The following is a 7,679-nucleotide window of genomic DNA, read 5'->3' on the forward strand; positions in this document are numbered from 1 at the left end:
AAGAGCACCTGACACTTCACTTTCAAACCATATTGATACTAAAACAGTGAAACATGAGTAAAAATACTAGAAGTCATTACGCAAAAATACTAGAAGTCATTACACGACATTTGACATCATCATCATGACAATGCTGGAAAGGAACATATTTGGTAGGCTGAATATAAAAATATAAGTTAAATGGAAAATATAATTGAAAAGACTGTCAGCTTTGCAAATTTCTGGTCAAAAAGTATTTTCTTCTTTTCCCTACTTCCTCTTCCTCTTTCTAGAAACCCTCATTCGTTTCTAGTTCCCTCCATAAAGAGTCTCCAAACATCTAACTGTAACAAAAACATTCAGGAACACATATTCCCATCAAACAGAAAGGCACAAAGAAGCAGTAGATAGTATAGTTCTTATATCATAGAAAGTAGGTGCCTGATTTATTGTACAATTGCTGTAGGCTCCAAATAGTAAGTGGATCAAAAAGACAAAAGCAGCTGTGATGAGAAAAGGGAAGTCAAACACGAAATGAACATTAAAAAAGACATAAACCTGAGCTTGCTGAAATATTACACTAACACTAAATTGAGAGTTAAGAAGGGCCAGTAGTAAAGTATCAAATGATTTATGCTTTGCTTCAGTTTCAAGTTAAAATATTATCTACATCAGAATAATCAAGATAGTAATAATTAAGATCAATAACTATAATTAGAATTTAGATATTTGTCATTGAAAATTCAATTTTACTTTAAAAACTGTATATATAATATATAAATTACAGATATACTTTTTATTGTACTAGGCACTGATAAATCACAAATCTACTGAGTTGTTTGCAATCAAAGAGATTATAATCTGATTGGGAGGTTGAGAGTAAGGGCCATGATGATAGACAAAGAACAAAAACTACAGCAATATAATACATGCTCTAAAAGAAATATACCCAAAGTGCTAAGAGATTTCCGACATGGTGAAACCCCATCTCTACTAAAAATACAAAAATTAGCCAGGCATGGTGGGGGGTGCCTGTAATACCAGCTATTCAGGAGGCTGAGGCAGGAGAATCGCTTGAACCCAGGAGACAGAGGTTTCTGTGAGCGAAGATCACACCACTCCATTCCAGCTTGGGTGACAGAGTGCTAAGTTTTTTCACATAAGGGATCAAGTAATGTTTTACACAGCCAGTATCATTTCTATTGCATTCTTAAGGATGGTGAAGTTATTAAATATACTCTAGGTTGATTAACTCCATATACATTTCCACATCATTTTTGCAATGTCACTTTCCCAAACTCCCTTGCATCTAGATGTGGCCAGCAACACAATTATGGTCAATGAAACATAAATAGAACTCTAATGGGGATTTTTGAGAAAGTCTGCTGTCATATTTAAGGCTCTATCCTCTTTTCCACTTTGGCTTATTTACACATCTTTTTGCCTGGCCTGTGGAAGGGGTGGCCAACATGCACCAGTCATCTTGGCTAAAGGAGAGAAATTCACTTTGACACCTCAGATCTCTAAGGAACACCAGCAACTACCTATCTGATTTAGTCTTGTTGCATGAGAAGAAGTAAACCCCTACTTAGCCAAGCCCCTGAACTTTGTTAGGTCTTTTTCCTTGCAGATGAACATTGCTAACTACTGCATAGGGGTACATGAGCTCACTTATCAAGGATATGTTGTGAATGTAAAAATAAAATCAGCCATAGGGAATCCACAAATTAAAGTCCATAAGGCCAGAGCTAGTAGTAGAATCTGAGAAGTCCACAGGTAGATTGAAAGGGGAAATATTTGAGAGCAGTTTTTTGGACAACAAAAAATAAATGGCTTTTCAAGAAATAAATGTTCTCATCCGTCAATTGCTCTGAAATGTGGGTAAAAGTAGACTCTATTGAATTTGACCATTAGAGGGCATTGGCGTTTTGGAGAGAGCAGATTTCGTGAAGTGTTGACAATGCAAGCCAAATTGCAGTGGGAAGGGAGCAAGCAGATGTTGAAAACAATGAAAACAGAATGATGAGGGTACACTTTTAAAACGGCAGAAAGAGACAGGATAGTGGTTTAGAGAGAGAAGCAATGTTGAGGGAAAATTTTCTTTCACTTTAGGATAGAGCAAACTTTAGAAGAAAGCTTCAATGGAGAAATAATAAAATTTTAGGGACACGAGGTCATGGAGGGAGTGGAAGACAAATAATGGCCAAAGGTTCTATGGGACAACCAGAGGAATATTCCCATAAAAGAGGGATATCCATGTCCTTTGGAGAGAAAAGAATGACTATGGATATAGGTGTGTGGAGATAGGAAAAAGGGACACAGACAGAAACTACTACTAATAGTCTTTGTGTGTTTTTTTTTTTTTTATTGTTGTTAAAATGTTCAGTCAGCTTCTCTGGTAAGTGGGTGGATGTAAGGTATAAGATTTTAGGAATAGATAGGGGTTTAGAGCAACCAAATGAAGAATAAAATTGGACAAGGAGTCCTGGAGGACCCAGGAAAGTCTTGCAAAGCTGAGCTGAGCAGCCAGCTAAGACTGTGACTTATTGGTTCTTCAATTATCCCTAGCTTCCAGAGACTGACAGTTCCTCTTTCTACACAGGTGTGGGCATGGGGCAGATTATTACATGTGGCTTCTCCTTGTTTGCACCCAACTGAAATTTTTATAAAATGAAACAGTTACAATAAATATCAAGGGAAATTTGGAAGAAGAAGTTAGAAAAGAAAACAGAGAGCCTGAGTGGGTTGGAGTGTGGCAGGTAGAGGAAGTCGTTCCTGTCTGTTTTGCCTTATCAAGGGAGTGTGATTGTGGATGGATGATACAGACTTCCCACCGTTTTGGGCTCTAGATCTTGCTGTTCTTATATCTCCCTACCGCTTCTTCAGAGTCACACAATCCAGTGCTTAACTTTACAGTATCTCTAGAAACATAATACCATGATTGTAACCTCAGATTTTCTCTCTTAGGCATTTGTAGATGTTGCCAAAGTTGTATAGATTCTAAATAAATAGCGCTTTCATCCACATCTGCTTATATGACACACATATCTATATGCGCATTGTATTTTTTTCTAATTTATGATTTCATCATATTGTAGAGAAAAAATGATTCTAAAGTGAGATTGGCACTGAGATTTTAATTTTCAAGGGAATCTTTGAAATATTATCAAAGTGAAAAATAAAAATAAATATTTCAGCCTCAGAAAGATATTCAGAAAGTATTCAGAGTCCATGATAAGTAAGGAAATTCTTTCTTTTAGTCAAATATGTTCTTAAAATGCTATGTCATCACAGCTTTTGAATCTCCCTCTAGGATTCCCCGAGGCAGATGATTATTCTGCTGAGACAGAGTATCAGCATTTTGCTGTGGGTTTCCCCTCAGTGAATAGCAGGGGACTTTTTTCAAAGACAAAAAGACCTCTGAACTGTCTCCCCAAAGCTGTGATTCTATCAGACGTGGGCAGGGCAGGAATTTCCTTTGCTCAACTCAGAATGAGTGAGACAGCTGTCAAACCTGCTATACCTGCCTGCATTCTCATGCTTAGGGCGTCCTTACTTCATCATTCCACCCTCTTAAAAAAAATCTTCCAAAAAAGCAAGCAAGCATGTGACTAAAGCCACATTCAGCAGCACTAGAGGTTTTGCTATCAGCCCAGGAAAAAATTATTATAAATTCTCAAAGTATCGACCTCAAATAAAGTCTTGAGTTGCCATTATGTGAAAGGTTCTACGTTTCCTTAGAGGAGTGACTTTGGAATGACTGAAGAATGTTAAAAGAAGGTTAATTCAGGCACATAATAAAAAACATGCTTTCTTTCTTCTAATGAGAACTTTTTAGCTGTGGAAGGGCATGTGTCTACGTGCCTTTAAAAGCAGAAGCTGATTAAACTCCTGTGAAAGAATCCTATAGTAGTAGAAGTTTGAACTAACACAATTCTAAATTTCTGTTCAATTTGGAGTCAATAAGTAAATATATTGTCCAACATTTCTCAAGTTTTATTTCTGTGAGAAGTTAACAGGTGTGATTATAGAAAAACAGTTCTCTGGTCAATTTATGTTAGGAAAACACAGCAAACTATATTTACTTTTTTAGGTATATTGTTTACATTAATATATTAGATCTTTGAGTAGGTTCATATTTTAACCAAATGCTTTACAAGTGTTTCTAACTACAGAACTGGCTTTGTTTTGTTTTGTTTTCCAGGTTTTTAGAAGAAAGTTTTGTTTTGTTTCACTTTGAATTCTGGCTAATTTGACACCAGGCACATAATGCATAACATAAAGGCTTTAACATGATATATTGCCTTAATAATATATATATATTTTAAGCAATATGCCAAATTTTGTATCCAGTATTCAGATAACAAAAGATCTGCTCTTGAAGTATGTTTTTAAAAAGAATATCAAGTTATTATGACTTATGTGAGAATTAGATCTCACATAATATTTATCTTCTAAGCTATGATACATAATTCAAAATTCTTTACCGTAAAGCCTGTAACTACTTGAGGGCTGATGTGTGGCTTAACTAAATAATTTGCTCAGAGGAAGGGTGATGCTGTTGCCTGCCCAGAATCATTGCACCTGAGAGAAGGGAGGGGTCATTACCTCAGAGTAGCCACACACCCTAATATTGTCAATGCTACACATGAGTGCTGGTGAAAATCATTTCCGTCATAAGGCAGAAATAATGATTAACTTCATTTTAAAAATCCTATGCTGATGTAGCTTTCATGAGTCAGCTACTTCCTTAAAAATAACTCTCTAAAAGCAATGTGGTATCCTGGATTGGATCCTGGAACAGATCAAAGATATGAGAGGAAAAAAATAGATATAATCCAATTTAAAGTCTGTTTTTGTTGTTGTTGTTTTGAGACAGAGTCTCACTCTGTCACCCAGGCTGGAGTGCAATGGCATGATCTCGGCTCACTGCAACCTCCCCCTCCTGGGTTCAAGCGATTCTTCTGCCTCAGCCTCCTGAGTAGCTGGGATTATAAGCGCGCCCCACCATGCCCAGCTAATTTTTGTGTTTTTAGTAGAGACAGGGTTTCACCATGTTGGTCAGGCTGGTCTCATTTAGTTAATATATTGTAATAATGTTGCTTTCTTAGTTTTGACAAATATGCCATGGTCAGGTGAGACGTTAGCATTAAACGAAGCCAGTCAAAGAGTATATATGAACTCTAACATCGCTGCAGCTTTTCTGTCAATTAAAATTATTCCAAAGTAAAATATAATTTTTAAGCATTTTAATAGGAGAAAAGAAGTGTTACTTTCCTTTTAGTGATCCTAAGAATCATGGTTTCTGCTTTTGAAGCTGAAAGATGAGCATGCATGCTATATGGATTAAATATGAGAAAGTATACTATATTTAAAAAACCCCTAAAAAATTACCCTGAATGCAGTGTAATTTTTAAATCTTATGGATGGGGAAAGGTAGGTAATTTTGTCCTTGACACCAGAATACCTTTTAGGGAGAGTACTCTCTTTATTTAAAAGTATAACTTGTTAGGCTTTGTAGGAGAGACCCTAGGAGCAAAATCAAGGCAACAAAAATGAATTAAATGACTCTGCATGGCATTAGTTTTTGGTTCTTAAAGGAGGGGGAAAAAAGAACAGAGAGATAAGAAACAGAGAAAGGAAGAAGGAATGAAACGATCCAGTGATACAGCTTGGGGCAGCAATTTTGAACAGCCATTTAGGTGTCTTTATTTTCACCAGAAAATATGCTGTGCTAAATTAATATAGGCTTGACTGCTAATCTTAATAATCTTTCTTATAATGAATTAGATTTTATAGTGATTTAGAGTAAGGCATTTTTTTTCATATTATTCACAAAGGACAGAAAAGAGCCAATCATATGTGACCAACCAACATGATTTCTTTCGCTTACATAGCATTTTAAAATAATTTGAACTGGTTTTCAAAAATGGAGAAATAATACTTTTACTATTAAGATCTTAATTTCTTGCTTCCCTTGAAAAATCAGAAGGGCAGCAATATTGAGCCCATAATTCCAGGTGCCGACATAGGCTGAGACTGTATGAAGGATTCTGCCTTAGGACTAGGCAGGCAAGTGCTTTCCAGCTCTCAACCATCTGCACCACTCCCTATAATCTGCACTGAGGCCCACTTCACTCATTGTCCTGCCTACCGAATGTCAACTAGCAAACATAGCTGTATTGTAGTAACTCTTCCACCGAAGCAAACAAATATTATATTAAAAATTTGCACATGGTTCTGTACTTAGAATGGATATATTGCGTTATCTAGAAACCATATCATAGAAAAAAAGAAATTGGTTTTAGATTTAGACAGATCTTCATATTGAAATCTTCCACTTACAGTAATTTATTATTTTATTTTATTTTATTTTTATTTTTTTGAGACAGGGTCTTATTCTGTCACGCAGGCTGGAGTGCAGTGGCGCAATCTTGACTCACTGCAGCCTCAACCTTCCCAGGCTCAGGAGATCCTCCCAGCTCAGCCTCCCAAAGAGCTGAGACTACAGGCGCACACCACCATGCCTGGCTAATTTTCGTATTTTTTGTACAGACTGGGTTTTGACGTTTTGCCCAGGCTGTGTTCAAACTCCTGAGCTCAAGCAATCTACCCATCTTGGCCTCCCAAAGTGCTAGAATTACAGGTGTGAGTCACCATGCCTGGTCCACAGATCCTTTTTCTACGCATTACACACACATACACACACACGTGTGCATGCGTGTCTAAATTATGAATATACTGAATACACAGTTTTGCATTTTATTATTTTACTTATATAATTTGCATAAACCCCCATTTTCTTATCTGTATGTAAAAGGGGATAATAAGCCCAACTTTGTAGGGCTTTTACAAGGATTAAATAAGATTCTGTATGTGAAGTCATTGACACATAGTAAGTACTTGGCATGTAATCCCCTATCGTTAGTTTTCATTACTGTCAGCTACAATGACATATGTGCTCTATTTTGGTCAATGGTTTTAAAAACAGACCAATATGGAGGAATATTTTCAATGTAACTGAATTATGATGTTTTCCTATATTTTAAAACTGACATTTAAATTCCTCTGATAGGTGAAGTTTCAAATAACCTGAGTCATTATTACATTGCAATCTAATGCAAGTGACCCGAATTCATGACAAAATTATTTGTTTGAGTGCTGGTCCAGTTTAAAAATCTTCAGTCTCAACCACGTTGGTTGAGGAAAGAGAAAGAAGTCAGTGGGGAAAGAGGATGTTGCAAAGGATTAAATAAGTTAATGCTGACTAGTCATTCCTACTGATGCTAACCATCACATTTCTTTAGTTTAGTTTTATTCTGCTATTCTTCTGTGGCCAGAAAGGAACAGTTAGTTAACTGGCTTTCTTTTCTTAATCCCTTAAAGACTTTTGCTGGTTTATGGAATAAGAACATATTAGATATGCACAATGTGGTGAGATCCCATCTCTCCAAAAATAAAAATAAATTAGCCAGGGACAGTGGTGTGTACCTGTGGTCCCAGTTACTTGGGAGGCGGAGGTGGGAGGATTGTTTGAGCCTGGGAGGTTGAGCTGCAGTGAGCCGTGTTCACACCACTGCATTCCAGCCTGGGCGACACTTGAGACCCTGTCAGAAAAAAAAAAAAAAAAATAGATATAAAGGTAAAAGTGAAGGAAAACATTCCCACATTCCTAATTGCTTTCTTAAAGTGTGGTGGGA

Source organism: Pan paniscus, chromosome 5, assembly GCF_029289425.2.
Source record: "Pan paniscus chromosome 5, NHGRI_mPanPan1-v2.0_pri, whole genome shotgun sequence".
Taxonomy (NCBI): Eukaryota; Metazoa; Chordata; class Mammalia; order Primates; family Hominidae; genus Pan; species Pan paniscus.